Genomic DNA, 23867 nt, shown 5'->3' with positions numbered 1-23867 from the left:
CATTCTAGAACTCCCAACATTCTATTTTGGCATTCTAGAACTCCCAACATTCTATTATGGCACTCTAGAACTACCAACATTCTATTTTGGCATTCTAGAACTCCCGACATTATATTTTAGCATTCTAGAACTCCCAACATTCTATTTTGGCATTCTTGAACTCCCAACATTCTATTTTGGAATTCAAGAACTCCCAACATTCTATTTTGGAATTCTAGAACTCCCAACATTCTATTTTGGAATTCTGCAACACCAACATTCTATTTTGGAATTCTAGAACTCCCAACATTCTATTTTGGCATTCTAGAACTCCCAACATTCTATTATGGCATTCTAGAACTACCAACATTCTATTTTGGAATTCTAGAACTCCCAACATTCTATTTTGGCATTCTAGAACTCCCAACATTCTATTATGGCATTCTAGAACTACCAACATTCTATTTTGGAATTCTGCAACACCAACATTCTATTTTGGATTTCTAGAATTCCCAACATTCTATTTTGGCATTCTAGAACTCCCAACATTCTATTTTGGAATTCTGCAACACCAACATTCTATTTTGGATTTCTAGAACTCCCAACATTCTATTTTGGCATTCTAGAACTCCCAACATTATATTTTGGAATTCTAGAACTACCAACATTCTATTTTGGCATTCTAGAACTCCCAACATTCTATTGTGGCATTCTAGAACTCCCAACATTCTATTTTGGCATTCTAGAACTCCCAACATTCTATTTTGGCATTCTAGAACTCCCAACATTCTATTTTGGCATTCTAGAACTCCCAACATTCTATTTTGGCATTCTAGAACTCCCAACATTCTATTATGGCATTCTAGAACTACCAACATTCTATTTTGGCATTCTAGAACTCCCAACATTATATTTTGGAATTCTAGAACTAGCAACATTCTATTTTGGCATTCTAGAACTCCAAACATTCTATTTTGGAATTCTGCAACACCAACATTCTATTTTGGCATTCTAGAACTCCCAACATTATATTTTGGAATTCTAGAACTAGCAACATTCTATTTTGGCATTCTAGAACTCCCAACATTCTATTATGGCATTCTAGAACTACCAACATTCTATTTTGGCATTCTAGAACTCCAAACATTCTATTTTGGAATTCTAGAACTCCCAACATTCTATTTTGGCATTCTAGAACTCCCAACATTCTATTTTGGAATTCTAGAACTCCCAACATTCTATTTTGGAATTCTGCAACACCAACATTCTATTTTGGCATTCTAGAACTCCCAACATTCTATTTTGGAATTCTGCAACACCAACATTCTATTTTGGATTTCTAGAACTCCCAACATTCTATTTTGGCATTCTAGAACTCCCAACATTCTATTTTGGCATTCTAGAACTCCCAACATTCTATTATGGCATTCTAGAACTACCAACATTCTATTTTGGCATTCTAGAACTCCCAACATTATATTTTGGCATTCTAGAACTCCAAACATTCTATTTTGGAATTCTAGAACTCCAAACATTCTATTTTGGAATTTTAGAACTCCCAACATTATATTTTGGCATTCTTGAACTCCCAACATTCTATTTTGGAATTCAAGAACTCCCAACATTCTATTTTGGAATTCTAGAACTCCCAACATTCTATTTTGGCATTCTAGAACTCCAAACATTTTATTTTGGCATTCTAGAACTCCCAACATTCTATTGTGGCATTCTAGAACTCCCAACATTCTATTTTGGCATTCTAGAACTCCCAACATTCTATTTTGGCATTCTAGAACTCCCAACATTATATTTTGGAATTCTAGAACTAGCAACATTCTATTTTGGCATTCTAGAACTCCAAACATTTTATTTTGGAATTCTGCAACACCAACATTCTATTTTGGCATTCTAGAACTCCCAACATTATATTTTGGAATTCTAGAACTAGCAACATTCTATTTTGGCATTCTAGAACTCCCAACATTCTATTTTGGAATTCTGCAACACCAACATTCTATTTTGGATTTCTAGAACTAGCAACATTCTATTTTGGCATTCTAGAACTCCAAACATTCTATTTTGGAATTCTAGAACTCCCAACATTCTATTTTGGCATTCTAGAACTCCCAACATTCTATTTTGGAATTCTAGAACTCCCAACATTCTATTATGGCATTCTAGAACTACCAACATTCTATTTTGGCATTCTAGAACTCCCAACATTATATTTTGGCATTCTAGAACTCCAAACATTCTATTTTGGAATTCTAGAACTCCAAACATTCTATTTTGGAATTTTAGAACTCCCAACATTCTATTTTGGCATTCTTGAACTCCCAACATTCTATTTTGGAATTCAAGAACTCCCAACATTCTATTTTGGAATTCTAGAACTCCCAACATTCTATTTTGGAATTCTGCAACACCAACATTCTATTTTGGAATTCTAGAACTCCCAACATTCTATTATGGCATTCTAGAACTACCAACATTCTATTTTGGAATTCTGCAACACCAACATTCTATTTTGGATTTCTAGAACTCCCAACATTCTATTTTGGCATTCTAGAACTCCCAACATTCTATTTTGGAATTCTGCAACACCAACATTCTATTTTGGCATTCTAGAACTCCCAACATTCTATTTTGGCATTCTAGAACTCCCAACATTCTATTTTGGAATTCTGCAACACCAACATTCTATTTTGGAATTCTAGAACTCCCAACATTCTATTTTGTCATTCTAGAACTCCCAACATTCTATTGTGGCATTCTAGAACTCCCAACATTCTATTTTGGCATTCTAGAACTCCCAACATTCTATTTTGGCATTCTAGAACTCCCAACATTCTATTTTGGCATTCTAGAACTCCCAACATTCTATTATGGCACTCTAGAACTACCAACATTCTATTTTGGCATTCTAGAACTCCCGACATTATATTTTAGCATTCTAGAACTCCCAACATTCTATTTTGGCATTCTTGAACTCCCAACATTCTATTTTGGAATTCAAGAACTCCCAACATTCTATTTTGGAATTCTAGAACTCCCAACATTCTATTTTGGAATTCTGCAACACCAACATTCTATTTTGGAATTCTAGAACTCCCAACATTCTATTTTGGCATTCTAGAACTCCCAACATTCTATTATGGCATTCTAGAACTACCAACATTCTATTTTGGAATTCTAGAACTCCCAACATTCTATTTTGGCATTCTAGAACTCCCAACATTCTATTATGGCATTCTAGAACTACCAACATTCTATTTTGGAATTCTGCAACACCAACATTCTATTTTGGATTTCTAGAATTCCCAACATTCTATTTTGGCATTCTAGAACTCCCAACATTCTATTTTGGAATTCTGCAACACCAACATTCTATTTTGGATTTCTAGAACTCCCAACATTCTATTTTGGCATTCTAGAACTCCCAACATTATATTTTGGAATTCTAGAACTACCAACATTCTATTTTGGCATTCTAGAACTCCAAACATTCTATTTTGGAATTCTGCAACACCAACATTCTATTTTGGAATTCTAGAACTCCCAACATTCTATTTTGTCATTCTAGAACTCCCAACATTCTATTGTGGCATTCTAGAACTCCCAACATTATATTTTGGCATTCTAGAACTCCCAACATTCTATTTTGGCATTCTTGAACTCCCAACATTCTATTTTGGAATTCAAGAACTCCCAACATTCTATTTTGGCATTCTAGAACTCCCAACATTCTATTTTGGAATTCTCGAACTACCAACATTCTTTTTTGGAATTCTAGAACTAGCAACATTCTATTTTGGCATTCTAGAACTCCCAACATTCTATTTTGGCATTCTAGAACTCCAAACATTCTATTTTGGAATTCTAGAACTCCAAACATTCTATTTTGGAATTCTAGAACTCCAAACATTCTATTTTGGAATTCTAGAACTCCCAACATTCTATTTTGGCATTCTTGAACTCCCAACATTCTATTTTGGAATTTTGCAACATCAGCATTCTACTTTGGAATTCTAGAACTCCCAACATTCTATTTTGGCATTCTAGAACTCCCAACATTCTATTTTGGAATTCTAGAAATACCAACATTCTATTTTGGCATTCTAGAACTCCCAACATTATATTTTAGCATTCTAGAACTCCCAACATTCTATTTTGGCATTCTTGAACTCCCAACATTCTATTTTGGAATTCAAGAACTCCCAACATTCTATTTTGGAATTCTAGAACTACCAACATTCTATTTTGGCATTCTAGAACTCCAAACATTCTATTTTGGAATTCTGCAACACCAACATTCTATTTTGGATTTCTAGAACTCCCAACATTCTATTTTGGCATTCTAGAACTCCCAACATTCTATTTTGGAATTCTAGAACTCCCAACATTCTATTTTGGAATTCTAGAACTCCCAACATTCTATTTTGGAATTCTAGAACTCCCAACATTCTATTTTGGAATTTTGCAACATCAGCATTCTACTTTGGAATTCTAGAACTCCCAACATTCTATTTTGGCATTCTAGAACTCCCAACATTCTATTTTGGAATTCTAGAAATACCAACATTCTATTTTGGCATTCTAGAACTCCCAACATTCTATTTTGGAATTCTGCAACACCAACATTCTATTTTGGATTTCTAGAACTCCCAACATTCTATTTTGGCATTCTAGAACTCCCAACATTCTATTTTGGCATTCTAGAACTCCCAACATTCTATTTTGGAATTCTAGAACTCCCAACATTCTATTTTGGAATTTTGCAACATCAGCATTCTACTTTGGAATTCTAGAACTCCCAACATTCTATTTTGGCATTCTAGAACTCCCAACATTCTATTTTGGAATTCTAGAAATACCAACATTCTATTTTGGCATTCTAGAACTCCCAACATTCTATTTTGGAATTCTGCAACACCAACATTCTATTTTGGATTTCTAGAACTCCCAACATTCTATTTTGGCATTCTAGAACTCCCAACATTCTATTTTGGAATTCTAGAACTCCCAACATTCTATTTTGGAATTCTAGAACTCCCAACATTCTATTTTGGAATTCTAGAACTCCCAACATTCTATTTTGGAATTTTGCAACATCAGCATTCTACTTTGGAATTCTAGAACTCCCAACATTCTATTTTGGCATTCTAGAACTCCCAACATTCTATTTTGGAATTCTAGAAATACCAACATTCTATTTTGGCATTCTAGAACTCCCAACATTCTATTTTGGAATTCTGCAACACCAACATTCTATTTTGGATTTCTAGAACTCCCAACATTCTATTTTGGCATTCTAGAACTCCCAACATTCTATTTTGGCATTCTAGAACTCCCAACATTCTATTTTGGAATTCTAGAACTCCCAACATTCTATTTTGGAATTTTGCAACATCAGCATTCTACTTTGGAATTCTAGAACTCCCAACATTCTATTTTGGCATTCTAGAACTCCCAACATTCTATTTTGGAATTCTAGAAATACCAACATTCTATTTTGGCATTCTAGAACTCCCAACATTCTATTTTGGAATTCTGCAACACCAACATTCTATTTTGGCATTCTAGAACTCCCAACATTCTATTTTGGCATTCTAGAACTCCCAACATTCTATTTTGGCATTCTAGAACTCCCAACATTCTATTTTGGCATTCTAGAACTCCCAACATTCTATTTTGGAATTTTAGAACTCCCAACATTCTATTTTGGCATTCTTGAACTCCCAACATTCTATTTTGGAATTCAAGAACTCCCAACATTCTATTTTGGCATTCTAGAACTCCCAACATTCTATTATGGCATTCTAGAACTACCAACATTCTATTTTGGAATTCTGCAACACCAACATTCTATTTTGGATTTCTAGAACTCCCAACATTCTATTTTGGCATTCTAGAACTCCCAACATTCTATTTTGGAATTCTAGAACTCCCAACATTCTATTTTGGAATTCTGCAACACCAACATTCTATTTTGGCATTCTAGAACTCCCAACATTCTATTTTGTCATTCTAGAACTCCCAACATTCTATTGTGGCATTCTAGAACTCCCAACATTCTATTTTGGCATTCTAGAACTCCCAACATTCTATTTTGGCATTCTAGAACTCCCAACATTCTATTTTGGCATTCTAGAACTCCCAACATTCTATTATGGCATTCTAGAACTACCAACATTCTATTTTGGCATTCTAGAACTCCCAACATTATATTTTAGCATTCTAGAACTCCCAACATTCTATTTTGGCATTCTAGAACTCCCAACATTCTATTTTGGAATTCTAGAACTCCCAACATTCTATTTTGGAATTCTGCAACACCAACATTCTATTTTGGAATTCTAGAACTCCCAACATTCTATTTTGTCATTCTAGAACTCCCAACATTCTATTGTGGCATTCTAGAACTCCCAACATTCTATTTTGGCATTCTAGAACTCCCAACATTCTATTTTGGCATTCTAGAACTCCCAACATTCTATTTTGGCATTCTAGAACTCCCAACATTCTATTATGGCATTCTAGAACTACCAACATTCTATTTTGGCATTCTAGAACTCCCAACATTATATTTTAGCATTCTAGAACTCCCAACATTCTATTTTGGCATTCTTGAACTCCCAACATTCTATTTTGGAATTCAAGAACTCCCAACATTCTATTTTGGAATTCTAGAACTCCCAACATTCTATTTTGGAATTCTGCAACACCAACATTCTATTTTGGAATTCTAGAACTCCCAACATTCTATTTTGGCATTCTAGAACTCCCAACATTCTATTATGGCATTCTAGAACTACCAACATTCTATTTTGGAATTCTAGAACTCCCAACATTCTATTTTGGCATTCTAGAACTCCCAACATTCTATTATGGCATTCTAGAACTACCAACATTCTATTTTGGAATTCTGCAACACCAACATTCTATTTTGGATTTCTAGAACTCCCAACATTCTATTTTGGCATTCTAGAACTCCCAACATTCTATTTTGGAATTCTAGAACTCCCAACATTCTATTTTGGAATTCTGCAACACCAACATTCTATTTTGGCATTCTAGAACTCCCAACATTCTATTTTGGCATTCTAGAACTCCCAACATTCTATTGTGGCATTCTAGAACTCCCAACATTCTATTTTGGCATTCTAGAACTCCCAACATTCTATTTTGGCATTCTAGAACTCCCAACATTCTATTTTGGCATTCTAGAACTCCCAACATTCTATTATGGCATTCTAGAACTACCAACATTCTATTTTGGCATTCTAGAACTCCCAACATTATATTTTAGCATTCTAGAACTCCCAACATTCTATTTTGGCATTCTAGAACTCCCAACATTCTATTTTGGAATTCTAGAACTCCCAACATTCTATTTTGGAATTCTGCAACACCAACATTCTATTTTGGAATTCTAGAACTCCCAACATTCTATTTTGTCATTCTAGAACTCCCAACATTCTATTGTGGCATTCTAGAACTCCCAACATTCTATTTTGGCATTCTAGAACTCCCAACATTCTATTTTGGCATTCTAGAACTCCCAACATTCTATTTTGGCATTCTAGAACTCCCAACATTCTATTATGGCATTCTAGAACTACCAACATTCTATTTTGGCATTCTAGAACTCCCAACATTATATTTTAGCATTCTAGAACTCCCAACATTCTATTTTGGCATTCTTGAACTCCCAACATTCTATTTTGGAATTCAAGAACTCCCAACATTCTATTTTGGAATTCTAGAACTCCCAACATTCTATTTTGGAATTCTGCAACACCAACATTCTATTTTGGAATTCTAGAACTCCCAACATTCTATTTTGGCATTCTAGAACTCCCAACATTCTATTATGGCATTCTAGAACTACCAACATTCTATTTTGGAATTCTAGAACTCCCAACATTCTATTTTGGCATTCTAGAACTCCCAACATTCTATTATGGCATTCTAGAACTACCAACATTCTATTTTGGAATTCTGCAACACCAACATTCTATTTTGGATTTCTAGAACTCCCAACATTCTATTTTGGCATTCTAGAACTCCCAACATTCTATTTTGGAATTCTAGAACTCCCAACATTCTATTTTGGAATTCTGCAACACCAACATTCTATTTTGGCATTCTAGAACTCCCAACATTCTATTTTGGCATTCTAGAACTCCCAACATTCTATTTTGGAATTCTGCAACACCAACATTCTATTTTGGATTTCTAGAACTCCCAACATTCTATTTTGGCATTCTAGAACTCCCAACATTATATTTTGGAATTCTAGAACTACCAACATTCTATTTTGGCATTCTAGAACTCCAAACATTCTATTTTGGAATTCTGCAACACCAACATTCTATTTTGGAATTCTAGAACTCCCAACATTCTATTTTGTCATTCTAGAACTCCCAACATTCTATTGTGGCATTCTAGAACTCCCAACATTATATTTTGGCATTCTAGAACTCCCAACATTCTATTTTGGCATTCTTGAACTCCCAACATTCTATTTTGGAATTCAAGAACTCCCAACATTCTATTTTGGAATTCTAGAACTCCCAACATTCTATTTTGGAATTCTGCAACACCAACATTCTATTTTGGATTTCTAGAACTCCCAACATTCTATTTTGGCATTCTAGAACTCCCAACATTCTATTTTGGAATTCTAGAACTCCCAACATTCTATTTTGGAATTCTGCAACACCAACATTCTATTTTGGCATTCTAGAACTCCCAACATTCTATTTTGGCATTCTAGAACTCCCAACATTCTATTTTGGAATTCTGCAACACCAACATTCTATTTTGGAATTCTAGAACTCCCAACATTCTATTTTGTCATTCTAGAACTCCCAACATTCTATTGTGGCATTCTAGAACTCCCAACATTCTATTTTGGCATTCTAGAACTCCCAACATTCTATTTTGGCATTCTAGAACTCCCAACATTCTATTTTGGCATTCTAGAACTCCCAACATTCTATTTTGGCATTCTAGAACTCCCAACATTCTATTATGGCATTCTAGAACTACCAACATTCTATTTTGGCATTCTAGAACTCCCAACATTATATTTTAGCATTCTAGAACTCCCAACATTCTATTTTGGCATTCTTGAACTCCCAACATTCTATTTTGGAATTCAAGAACTCCCAACATTCTATTTTGGAATTCTAGAACTCCCAACATTCTATTTTGGAATTCTGCAACACCAACATTCTATTTTGGAATTCTAGAACTCCCAACATTCTATTTTGGCATTCTAGAACTCCCAACATTCTATTATGGCATTCTAGAACTACCAACATTCTATTTTGGCATTCTAGAACTCCCAACATTATATTTTGGAATTCTAGAACTACCAACATTCTATTTTGGCATTCTAGAACTCCAAACATTCTATTTTGGAATTCTGCAACACCAACATTCTATTTTGGAATTCTAGAACTCCCAACATTCTATTTTGGCATTCTAGAACTCCCAACATTCTATTATGGCATTCTAGAACTACCAACATTCTATTTTGGAATTCTAGAACTCCCAACATTCTATTTTGGCATTCTAGAACTCCCAACATTCTATTATGGCATTCTAGAACTACCAACATTCTATTTTGGAATTCTGCAACACCAACATTCTATTTTGGATTTCTAGAACTCCCAACATTCTATTTTGGCATTCTAGAACTCCCAACATTCTATTTTGGAATTCTAGAACTCCCAACATTCTATTTTGGAATTCTGCAACACCAACATTCTATTTTGGCATTCTAGAACTCCCAACATTCTATTTTGGCATTCTAGAACTCCCAACATTCTATTTTGGAATTCTGCAACACCAACATTCTATTTTGGATTTCTAGAACTCCCAACATTCTATTTTGGCATTCTAGAACTCCCAACATTATATTTTGGAATTCTAGAACTACCAACATTCTATTTTGGCATTCTAGAACTCCAAACATTCTATTTTGGAATTCTGCAACACCAACATTCTATTTTGGAATTCTAGAACTCCCAACATTCTATTTTGTCATTCTAGAACTCCCAACATTCTATTGTGGCATTCTAGAACTCCCAACATTATATTTTGGCATTCTAGAACTCCCAACATTCTATTTTGGCATTCTTGAACTCCCAACATTCTATTTTGGAATTCAAGAACTCCCAACATTCTATTTTGGAATTCTAGAACTCCCAACATTCTATTTTGGAATTCTGCAACACCAACATTCTATTTTGGATTTCTAGAACTCCCAACATTCTATTTTGGCATTCTAGAACTCCCAACATTCTATTTTGGAATTCTAGAACTCCCAACATTCTATTTTGGAATTCTGCAACACCAACATTCTATTTTGGCATTCTAGAACTCCCAACATTCTATTTTGGCATTCTAGAACTCCCAACATTCTATTTTGGAATTCTGCAACACCAACATTCTATTTTGGAATTCTAGAACTCCCAACATTCTATTTTGTCATTCTAGAACTCCCAACATTCTATTGTGGCATTCTAGAACTCCCAACATTCTATTTTGGCATTCTAGAACTCCCAACATTCTATTTTGGCATTCTAGAACTCCCAACATTCTATTTTGGCATTCTAGAACTCCCAACATTCTATTTTGGCATTCTAGAACTCCCAACATTCTATTATGGCATTCTAGAACTACCAACATTCTATTTTGGCATTCTAGAACTCCCAACATTATATTTTAGCATTCTAGAACTCCCAACATTCTATTTTGGCATTCTAGAACTCCCAACATTCTATTTTGGAATTCAAGAACTCCCAACATTCTATTTTGGAATTCTAGAACTCCCAACATTCTATTTTGGAATTCTGCAACACCAACATTCTATTTTGGAATTCTAGAACTCCCAACATTCTATTTTGGCATTCTAGAACTCCCAACATTCTATTATGGCATTCTAGAACTACCAACATTCTATTTTGGCATTCTAGAACTCCCAACATTATATTTTGGAATTCTAGAACTACCAACATTCTATTTTGGCATTCTAGAACTCCAAACATTCTATTTTGGAATTCTGCAACACCAACATTCTATTTTGGAATTCTAGAACTCCCAACATTCTATTTTGTCATTCTAGAACTCCCAACATTCTATTGTGGCATTCTAGAACTCCCAACATTCTATTTTGGCATTCTAGAACTCCCAACATTCTATTTTGGCATTCTAGAACTCCCAACATTCTATGTTGGCATTCTAGAACTCCCAACATTCTATTATGGCATTCTAGAACTACCAACATTCTATTTTGGCATTCTAGAACTCCCAACATTATATTTTAGCATTCTAGAACTCCCAACATTCTATTTTGGCATTCTTGAACTCCCAACATTCTATTTTGGAATTCAAGAACTCCCAACATTCTATTTTGGAATTCTAGAACTCCAAACATTCTATTTTGGAATTCTAGAACTCCCAACATTCTATTTTGGCATTCTTGAACTCCCAACATTCTATTTTGGAATTTTGCAACATCAGCATTCTACTTTGGAATTCTAGAACTCCCAACATTCTATTTTGGCATTCTAGAACTCCCAACATTCTATTTTGGAATTCTAGAAATACCAACATTCTATTTTGGCATTCTAGAACTCCCAACATTCTATTTTGGAATTCTGCAACACCAACATTCTATTTTGGATTTCTAGAACTCCCAACATTCTATTTTGGCATTCTAGAACTCCCAACATTCTATTTTGGAATTCTAGAACTCCCAACATTCTATTTTGGAATTCTAGAACTCCCAACATTCTATTTTGGAATTCTAGAACTCCCAACATTCTATTTTGGAATTTTGCAACATCAGCATTCTACTTTGGAATTCTAGAACTCCCAACATTCTATTTTGGCATTCTAGAACTCCCAACATTCTATTTTGGAATTCTAGAAATACCAACATTCTATTTTGGCATTCTAGAACTCCCAACATTCTATTTTGGAATTCTGCAACACCAACATTCTATTTTGGATTTCTAGAACTCCCAACATTCTATTTTGGCATTCTAGAACTCCCAACATTCTATTTTGGCATTCTAGAACTCCCAACATTCTATTTTGGAATTCTAGAACTCCCAACATTCTATTTTGGAATTTTGCAACATCAGCATTCTACTTTGGAATTCTAGAACTCCCAACATTCTATTTTGGCATTCTAGAACTCCCAACATTCTATTTTGGAATTCTAGAAATACCAACATTCTATTTTGGCATTCTAGAACTCCCAACATTCTATTTTGGAATTCTGCAACACCAACATTCTATTTTGGCATTCTAGAACTCCCAACATTCTATTTTGGCATTCTAGAACTCCCAACATTCTATTTTGGCATTCTAGAACTCCCAACATTCTATTTTGGCATTCTAGAACTCCCAACATTCTATTTTGGAATTTTAGAACTCCCAACATTCTATTTTGGCATTCTTGAACTCCCAACATTCTATTTTGGAATTCAAGAACTCCCAACATTCTATTTTGGCATTCTAGAACTCCCAACATTCTATTATGGCATTCTAGAACTACCAACATTCTATTTTGGAATTCTGCAACACCAACATTCTATTTTGGATTTCTAGAACTCCCAACATTCTATTTTGGCATTCTAGAACTCCCAACATTCTATTTTGGAATTCTAGAACTCCCAACATTCTATTTTGGAATTCTGCAACACCAACATTCTATTTTGGAATTCTAGAACTCCCAACATTCTATTTTGTCATTCTAGAACTCCCAACATTCTATTGTGGCATTCTAGAACTCCCAACATTCTATTTTGGCATTCTAGAACTCCCAACATTCTATTTTGGCATTCTAGAACTCCCAACATTCTATTTTGGCATTCTAGAACTCCCAACATTCTATTATGGCATTCTAGAACTACCAACATTCTATTTTGGCATTCTAGAACTCCCAACATTATATTTTAGCATTCTAGAACTCCCAACATTCTATTTTGGCATTCTTGAACTCCCAACATTCTATTTTGGAATTCAAGAACTCCCAACATTCTATTTTGGAATTCTAGAACTCCCAACATTCTATTTTGGAATTCTGCAACACCAACATTCTATTTTGGAATTCTAGAACTCCCAACATTCTATTTTGGAATTCTAGAACTCCCAACATTCTATTTTGGCATTCTAGAACTCCCAACATTCTATTATGGCATTCTAGAACTACCAACATTCTATTTTGGAATTCTGCAACACCAACATTCTATTTTGGATTTCTAGAACTCCCAACATTCTATTTTGGCATTCTAGAACTCCCAACATTCTATTTTGGAATTCTAGAACTCCCAACATTCTATTTTGGAATTCTGCAACACCAACATTCTATTTTGGCATTCTAGAACTCCCAACATTCTATTTTGGCATTCTAGAACTCCCAACATTCTATTTTGGAATTCTGCAACACCAACATTCTATTTTGGATTTCTAGAACTCCCAACATTCTATTTTGGCATTCTAGAACTCCCAACATTATATTTTGGAATTCTAGAACTCCCAACATTCTATTTTGGCATTCTAGAACTCCCAACATTCTATTATGGCATTCTAGAACTACCAACATTCTATTTTGGAATTCTGCAACACCAACATTCTATTTTGGATTTCTAGAACTCCCAACATTCTATTTTGGCATTCTAGAACTCCCAACATTCTATTTTGGAATTCTAGAACTCCCAACATTCTATTTTGGAATTCTGCAACACCAACATTCTATTTTGGCATTCTAGAACTCCCAACATTCTATTTTGGCATTCTAGAACTCCCAACATTCTATTTTGGAATTCTGCAACACCAACATTCTATTTTGGATTTCTAGAACTCCCAACATTCTATTTTGGCATTCTAGAACTCCCAACATTATATTTTGGAATTCTAGAACTACCAACATTCTATTTTGGCATTCTAGAACTCCAAACATTCTATTTTGGAATTCTGCAACACCAACATTCTATTTTGGAATTCTAGAACTCCCAACATTCTATTTTGTCATTCTAGAACTCCCAACATTCTATTGTGGCATTCTAGAACTCCCAACATTATATTTTGGCATTCTAGAACTCCCAACATTCTATTTTGGCATTCTTGAACTCCCAACATTCTATTTTGGAATTCAAGAACTCCCAACATTCTATTTTGGAATTCTAGAACTCCCAACATTCTATTTTGGAATTCTGCAACACCAACATTCTATTTTGGATTTCTAGAACTCCCAACATTCTATTTTGGCATTCTAGAACTCCCAACATTCTATTTTGGAATTCTAGAACTCCCAACATTCTATTTTGGAATTCTGCAACACCAACATTCTATTTTGGCATTCTAGAACTCCCAACATTCTATTTTGGCATTCTAGAACTCCCAACATTCTATTTTGGAATTCTGCAACACCAACATTCTATTTTGGAATTCTAGAACTCCCAACATTCTATTTTGTCATTCTAGAACTCCCAACATTCTATTGTGGCATTCTAGAACTCCCAACATTCTATTTTGGCATTCTAGAACTCCCAACATTCTATTTTGGCATTCTAGAACTCCCAACATTCTATTTTGGCATTCTAGAACTCCCAACATTCTATTTTGGCATTCTAGAACTCCCAACATTCTATTATGGCATTCTAGAACTACCAACATTCTATTTTGGCATTCTAGAACTCCCAACATTATATTTTAGCATTCTAGAACTCCCAACATTCTATTTTGGCATTCTTGAACTCCCAACATTCTATTTTGGAATTCAAGAACTCCCAACATTCTATTTTGGAATTCTAGAACTCCCAACATTCTATTTTGGAATTCTGCAACACCAACATTCTATTTTGGAATTCTAGAACTCCCAACATTCTATTTTGGCATTCTAGAACTCCCAACATTCTATTATGGCATTCTAGAACTACCAACATTCTATTTTGGCATTCTAGAACTCCCAACATTATATTTTGGAATTCTAGAACTACCAACATTCTATTTTGGCATTCTAGAACTCCAAACATTCTATTTTGGAATTCTGCAACACCAACATTCTATTTTGGAATTCTAGAACTCCCAACATTCTATTTTGGCATTCTAGAACTCCCAACATTCTATTATGGCATTCTAGAACTACCAACATTCTATTTTGGAATTCTAGAACTCCCAACATTCTATTTTGGCATTCTAGAACTCCCAACATTCTATTATGGCATTCTAGAACTACCAACATTCTATTTTGGAATTCTGCAACACCAACATTCTATTTTGGATTTCTAGAACTCCCAACATTCTATTTTGGCATTCTAGAACTCCCAACATTCTATTTTGGAATTCTAGAACTCCCAACATTCTATTTTGGAATTCTGCAACACCAACATTCTATTTTGGCATTCTAGAACTCCCAACATTCTATTTTGGCATTCTAGAACTCCCAACATTCTATTTTGGAATTCTGCAACACCAACATTCTATTTTGGATTTCTAGAACTCCCAACATTCTATTTTGGCATTCTAGAACTCCCAACATTATATTTTGGAATTCTAGAACTACCAACATTCTATTTTGGCATTCTAGAACTCCAAACATTCTATTTTGGAATTCTGCAACACCAACATTCTATTTTGGAATTCTAGAACTCCCAACATTCTATTTTGTCATTCTAGAACTCCCAACATTCTATTGTGGCATTCTAGAACTCCCAACATTATATTTTGGCATTCTAGAACTCCCAACATTCTATTTTGGCATTCTTGAACTCCCAACATTCTATTTTGGAATTCAAGAACTCCCAACATTCTATTTTGGAATTCTAGAACTCCCAACATTCTATTTTGGAATTCTGCAACACCAACATTCTATTTTGGATTTCTAGAACTCCCAACATTCTATTTTGGCATTCTAGAACTCCCAACATTCTATTTTGGAATTCTAGAACTCCCAACATTCTATTTTGGAATTCTGCAACACCAACATTCTATTTTGGCATTCTAGAACTCCCAACATTCTATTTTGGCATTCTAGAACTCCCAACATTCTATTTTGGAATTCTGCAACACCAACATTCTATTTTGGAATTCTAGAACTCCCAACATTCTATTTTGTCATTCTAGAACTCCCAACATTCTATTGTGGCATTCTAGAACTCCCAACATTCTATTTTGGCATTCTAGAACTCCCAACATTCTATTTTGGCATTCTAGAACTCCCAACATTCTATTTTGGCATTCTAGAACTCCCAACATTCTATTTTGGCATTCTAGAACTCCCAACATTCTATTATGGCATTCTAGAACTACCAACATTCTATTTTGGCATTCTAGAACTCCCAACATTATATTTTAGCATTCTAGAACTCCCAACATTCTATTTTGGCATTCTAGAACTCCCAACATTCTATTTTGGAATTCAAGAACTCCCAACATTCTATTTTGGAATTCTAGAACTCCCAACATTCTATTTTGGAATTCTGCAACACCAACATTCTATTTTGGAATTCTAGAACTCCCAACATTCTATTTTGGCATTCTAGAACTCCCAACATTCTATTATGGCATTCTAGAACTACCAACATTCTATTTTGGCATTCTAGAACTCCCAACATTATATTTTGGAATTCTAGAACTACCAACATTCTATTTTGGCATTCTAGAACTCCAAACATTCTATTTTGGAATTCTGCAACACCAACATTCTATTTTGGAATTCTAGAACTCCCAACATTCTATTTTGTCATTCTAGAACTCCCAACATTCTATTGTGGCATTCTAGAACTCCCAACATTCTATTTTGGCATTCTAGAACTCCCAACATTCTATTTTGGCATTCTAGAACTCCCAACATTCTATGTTGGCATTCTAGAACTCCCAACATTCTATTATGGCATTCTAGAACTACCAACATTCTATTTTGGCATTCTAGAACTCCCAACATTATATTTTAGCATTCTAGAACTCCCAACATTCTATTTTGGCATTCTTGAACTCCCAACATTCTATTTTGGAATTCAAGAACTCCCAACATTCTATTTTGGAATTCTAGAACTCCAAACATTCTATTTTGGAATTCTAGAACTCCCAACATTCTATTTTGGCATTCTTGAACTCCCAACATTCTATTTTGGAATTTTGCAACATCAGCATTCTACTTTGGAATTCTAGAACTCCCAACATTCTATTTTGGCATTCTAGAACTCCCAACATTCTATTTTGGAATTCTAGAAATACCAACATTCTATTTTGGCATTCTAGAACTCCCAACATTCTATTTTGGAATTCTGCAACACCAACATTCTATTTTGGATTTCTAGAACTCCCAACATTCTATTTTGGCATTCTAGAACTCCCAACATTCTATTTTGGAATTCTAGAACTCCCAACATTCTATTTTGGAATTCTAGAACTCCCAACATTCTATTTTGGAATTCTAGAACTCCCAACATTCTATTTTGGAATTTTGCAACATCAGCATTCTACTTTGGAATTCTAGAACTCCCAACATTCTATTTTGGCATTCTAGAACTCCCAACATTCTATTTTGGAATTCTAGAAATACCAACATTCTATTTTGGCATTCTAGAACTCCCAACATTCTATTTTGGAATTCTGCAACACCAACATTCTATTTTGGATTTCTAGAACTCCCAACATTCTATTTTGGCATTCTAGAACTCCCAACATTCTATTTTGGCATTCTAGAACTCCCAACATTCTATTTTGGAATTCTAGAACTCCCAACATTCTATTTTGGAATTTTGCAACATCAGCATTCTACTTTGGAATTCTAGAACTCCCAACATTCTATTTTGGCATTCTAGAACTCCCAACATTCTATTTTGGAATTCTAGAAATACCAACATTCTATTTTGGCATTCTAGAACTCCCAACATTCTATTTTGGAATTCTGCAACACCAACATTCTATTTTGGCATTCTAGAACTCCCAACATTCTATTTTGGCATTCTAGAACTCCCAACATTCTATTTTGGCATTCTAGAACTCCCAACATTCTATTTTGGCATTCTAGAACTCCCAACATTCTATTTTGGAATTTTAGAACTCCCAACATTCTATTTTGGCATTCTTGAACTCCCAACATTCTATTTTGGAATTCAAGAACTCCCAACATTCTATTTTGGCATTCTAGAACTCCCAACATTCTATTATGGCATTCTAGAACTACCAACATTCTATTTTGGAATTCTGCAACACCAACATTCTATTTTGGATTTCTAGAACTCCCAACATTCTATTTTGGCATTCTAGAACTCCCAACATTCTATTTTGGAATTCTAGAACTCCCAACATTCTATTTTGGAATTCTGCAACACCAACATTCTATTTTGGAATTCTAGAACTCCCAACATTCTATTTTGTCATTCTAGAACTCCCAACATTCTATTGTGGCATTCTAGAACTCCCAACATTCTATTTTGGCATTCTAGAACTCCCAACATTCTATTTTGGCATTCTAGAACTCCCAACATTCTATTTTGGCATTCTAGAACTCCCAACATTCTATTATGGCATTCTAGAACTACCAACATTCTATTTTGGCATTCTAGAACTCCCAACATTATATTTTAGCATTCTAGAACTCCCAACATTCTATTTTGGCATTCTTGAACTCCCAACATTCTATTTTGGAATTCAAGAACTCCCAACATTCTATTTTGGAATTCTAGAACTCCCAACATTCTATTTTGGAATTCTGCAACACCAACATTCTATTTTGGAATTCTAGAACTCCCAACATTCTATTTTGGAATTCTAGAACTCCCAACATTCTATTTTGGCATTCTAGAACTCCCAACATTCTATTATGGCATTCTAGAACTACCAACATTCTATTTTGGAATTCTGCAACACCAACATTCTATTTTGGATTTCTAGAACTCCCAACATTCTATTTTGGCATTCTAGAACTCCCAACATTCTATTTTGGAATTCTAGAACTCCCAACATTCTATTTTGGAATTCTGCAACACCAACATTCTATTTTGGCATTCTAGAACTCCCAACATTCTATTTTGGCATTCTAGAACTCCCAACATTCTATTTTGGAATTCTGCAACACCAACATTCTATTTTGGATTTCTAGAACTCCCAACATTCTATTTTGGCATTCTAGAACTCCCAACATTATATTTTGGAATTCTAGAACTACCAACATTCTATTTTGGCATTCTAGAACTCCAAACATTCTATTTTGGAATTCTGCAACACCAACATTCTATTTTGGAATTCTAGAACTCCCAACATTCTATTTTGTCATTCTAGAACTCCCAACATTCTATTGTGGCATTCTAGAACTCCCAACATTCTATTTTGGCATTCTTGAACTCCCAACATTCTATTTTGGAATTCAAGAACTCCCAACATTCTATTTTGGAATTCTAGAACTCCCAACATTCTACTTTGGAATTCTGCAACACCAACATTCTATTTTGGATTTCTAGAACTCCCAACATTCTATTTTGGCATTCTAGAACTCCCAACATTCTATTTTGGAATTCTAGAACTCCCAACATTCTATTTTGGAATTCTGCAACACCAACATTCTATTTTGGCATTCTAGAACTCCCAACATTCTATTTTGGCATTCTAGAACTCCCAACATTCTATTTTGGAATTCTGCAACACCAACATTCTATTTTGGAATTCTAGAACTCCCAACATTCTATTTTGTCATTCTAGAACTCCCAACATTCTATTGTGGCATTCTAGAACTCCCAACATTCTATTTTGGCATTCTAGAACTCCCAACATTCTATTTTGGCATTCTAGAACTCCCAACATTCTATTTTGGCATTCTAGAACTCCCAACATTCTATTTTGGCATTCTAGAACTCCCAACATTATATTTTAGCATTCTAGAACTCCCAACATTCTATTTTGGCATTCTTGAACTCCCAACATTCTATTTTGGAATTCAAGAACTCCCAACATTCTATTTTGGAATTCTAGAACTCCCAACATTCTATTTTGGAATTCTGCAACACCAACATTCTATTTTGGAATTCTAGAACTCCCAACATTCTATTTTGGCATTCTAGAACTCCCAACATTCTATTATGGCATTCTAGAACTACCAACATTCTATTTTGGCATTCTAGAACTCCCAACATTATATTTTGGAATTCTAGAACTACCAACATTCTATTTTGGCATTCTAGAACTCCAAACATTCTATTTTGGAATTCTGCAACACCAACATTCTATTTTGGAATTCTAGAACTCCCAACATTCTATTTTGTCATTCTAGAACTCCCAACATTCTATTGTGGCATTCTAGAACTCCCAACATTCTATTTTGGCATTCTAGAACTCCCAACATTCTATTTTGGCATTCTAGAACTCCCAACATTCTATGTTGGCATTCTAGAACTCCCAACATTCTATTATGGCATTCTAGAACTACCAACATTCTATTTTGGCATTCTAGAACTCCCAACATTATATTTTAGCATTCTAGAACTCCCAACATTCTATTTTGGCATTCTTGAACTCCCAACATTCTATTTTGGAATTCAAGAACTCCCAACATTCTATTTTGGCATTCTAGAACTCCCAACATTCTATTTTGGAATTCTGCAACACCAACATTCTATTTTGGAATTCTAGAACTCCCAACATTCTATTTTGGAATTCTGCAACACCAACATTCTATTTTGGAATTCTAGAACTCCCAACATTCTATTTTGGCATTCTAGAACTCCCAACATTCTATTATGGCATTCTAGAACTACCAACATTCTATTTTGGCATTCTAGAACTCCTAACATTCTATTTTGGAATTCTAGAACTCCCAACATTCTATTTTGGAATTCTGCAACACCAACATTCTATTTTGGAATTCTAGAACTCCCAACATTCTATTTTGGCATTCTAGAACTCCCAACATTCTATTATGGCATTCTAGAACTACCAACATTCTATTTTGGAATTCTGCAACACCAACATTCTATTTTGGATTTCTAGAACTCCCAACATTCTATTTTGGCATTCTAGAACTCCCAACATTCTATTTTGGAATTCTAGAACTCCCAACATTCTATTTTGGAATTCTGCAACACCAACATTCTATTTTGGCATTCTAGAACTCCCAACATTCTATTTTGGCATTCTAGAACTCCCAACATTCTATTTTGGAATTCTGCAACACCAACATTCTATTTTGGATTTCTAGAACTCCCAACATTCTATTTTGGCATTCTAGAACTCCCAACATTATATTTTGGAATTCTAGAACTAGCAACATTCTATTTTGGCATTCTAGAACTCCCAACATTCTATTATGGCATTCTAGAACTCCCAACATTCTATTTTGGCATTCTAGAACTCCCAACATTCTATTATGGCATTCTAGAACTACCAACATTCTATTTTGGCATTCTAGAACTCCCAACATTATATTTTGGCATTCTAGAACTCCAAACATTCTATTTTGGAATTCTAGAACTCCAAACATTCTATTTTGGAATTCTGCAACACCAACATTCTATTTTGGCATTCTAGAACTCCCAACATTCTATTTTGGAATTCTGCAACACCAACATTCTATTTTGGATTTCTAGAACTCCCAACATTCTATTTTGGCATTCTAGAACTCCCAACATTCTATTTTGGCATTCTAGAACTCCCAACATTCTATTATGGCATTCTAGAACTACCAACATTCTATTTTGGCATTCTAGAACTCCCAACATTATATTTTGGCATTCTAGAACTCCAAACATTCTATTTTGGAATTCTAGAACTCCAAACATTCTATTTTGGAATTTTAGAACTCCCAACATTCTATTTTGGCATTCTTGAACTCCCAACATTCTATTTTGGAATTCAAGAACTCCCAACATTCTATTTTGGAATTCTAGAACTCCCAACATTCTATTTTGGCATTCTAGAACTCCCAACATTCTATTATGGCATTCTAGAACTACCAACATTCTATTTTGGCATTCTAGAACTCCTAACATTCTATTTTGGAATTCTAGAACTACCGACATTCTATTTTGGCATTCTAGAACTCCAAACATTCTATTTTGGAATTCTGCAACACCAACATTCTATTTTCGAATTCTAGAACTCCCAACATTCTATTTTGGCATTCTAGAACTCCCAACATTCTATTGTGGCATTCTAGAACTCCCAACATTCTATTTTGGCATTCTAGAACTCCCAACATTCTATTTTGGCATTCTAGAACTCCCAACATTATATTTTGGAATTCTAGAACTAGCAACATTCTATTTTGGCATTCTAGAACTCCAAACATTCTATTTTGGAATTCTGCAACACCAACATTCTATTTTGGCATTCTAGAACTCCCAACATTATATTTTGGAATTCTAGAACTAGCAACATTCTATTTTGGCATTCTAGAACTCCCAACATTCTATTTTGGAATTCTGCAACACCAACATTCTATTTTGGATTTCTAGAACTAGCAACATTCTATTTTGGCATTCTAGAACTCCAAACATTCTATTTTGGCATTCTAGAACTCCCAACATTATATTTTGGAATTCTAGAACTACCAACATTCTATTTTGGCATTCTAGAACTCCCAACATTCTATTTTGGAATTCTAGAACTCCCAACATTCTATTTTGGAATTTTGCAACATCAGCATTCTACTTTGGAATTCTAGAACTCCCAACATTCTATTTTGGCATTCTAGAACTCCCAACATTCTATTATGGCATTCTAGAACTACCAACATTCTATTTTGGCATTCTAGAACTCCCAACATTATATTTTGGAATTCTAGAACTACCAACATTCTATTTTGGCATTCTAGAACTCCCAACATTCTATTTTGGCATTCTAGAACTCCCAACGTTCTATTTTGGAATTCTAGAACTCCCAACATTCTATTTTGGAATTTTGCAACATCAGCATTCTACTTTGGAATTCTAGAACTCCCAACATTCTATTTTGGCATTCTAGAACTCCCAACATTCTATTATGGCATTCTAGAACTCCCAACATTCTATTTTGGAATTCTGCAACACCAACATTCTATTTTGGCATTCTAGAACTCCCAACATTCTATTTTGGCATTCTAGAACTCCCAACATTCTATTTTGGAATTCTGCAACACCAACATTCTATTTTGGATTTCTAGAACTCCCAACATTCTATTTTGGCATTCTAGAACTCCCAACATTATATTTTGGAATTCTAGAACTACCAACATTCTATTTTGGCATTCTAGAACTCCAAACATTCTATTTTGGAATTCTGCAACACCAACATTCTATTTTGGAATTCTAGAACTCCCAACATTCTATTTTGTCATTCTAGAACTCCCAACATTCTATTGTGGCATTCTAGAACTCCCAACATTCTATTTTGGCATTCTAGAACTCCCAACATTCTATTTTGGCATTCTAGAACTCCCAACATTCTATTTTGGATTTCTAGAACTCCCAACATTCTATTTTGGCATTCTAGAACTCCCAACATTATATTTTGGAATTCTAGAACTACCAACATTCTATTTTGGCATTCTAGAACTCCAAACATTCTATTTTGGAATTCTGCAACACCAACATTCTATTTTGGAATTCTAGAACTCCCAACATTCTATTTTGTCATTCTAGAACTCCCAACATTCTATTGTGGCATTCTAGAACTCCCAACATTATATTTTGGCATTCTAGAACTCCCAACATTCTATTTTGGCATTCTTGAACTCCCAACATTCTATTTTGGAATTCAAGAACTCCCAACATTCTATTTTGGAATTCTAGAACTCCCAACATTCTATTTTGGAATTCTGCAACACCAACATTCTATTTTGGATTTCTAGAACTCCCAACATTCTATTTTGGCATTCTAGAACTCCC

The sequence above is a fragment of the Pseudophryne corroboree genome (genome assembly GCF_028390025.1).
Source record: "Pseudophryne corroboree isolate aPseCor3 chromosome 1 unlocalized genomic scaffold, aPseCor3.hap2 SUPER_1_unloc_2, whole genome shotgun sequence".
Taxonomy (NCBI): domain Eukaryota; kingdom Metazoa; phylum Chordata; class Amphibia; order Anura; family Myobatrachidae; genus Pseudophryne; species Pseudophryne corroboree.
This window is presented reverse-complemented; position numbering follows the sequence as displayed.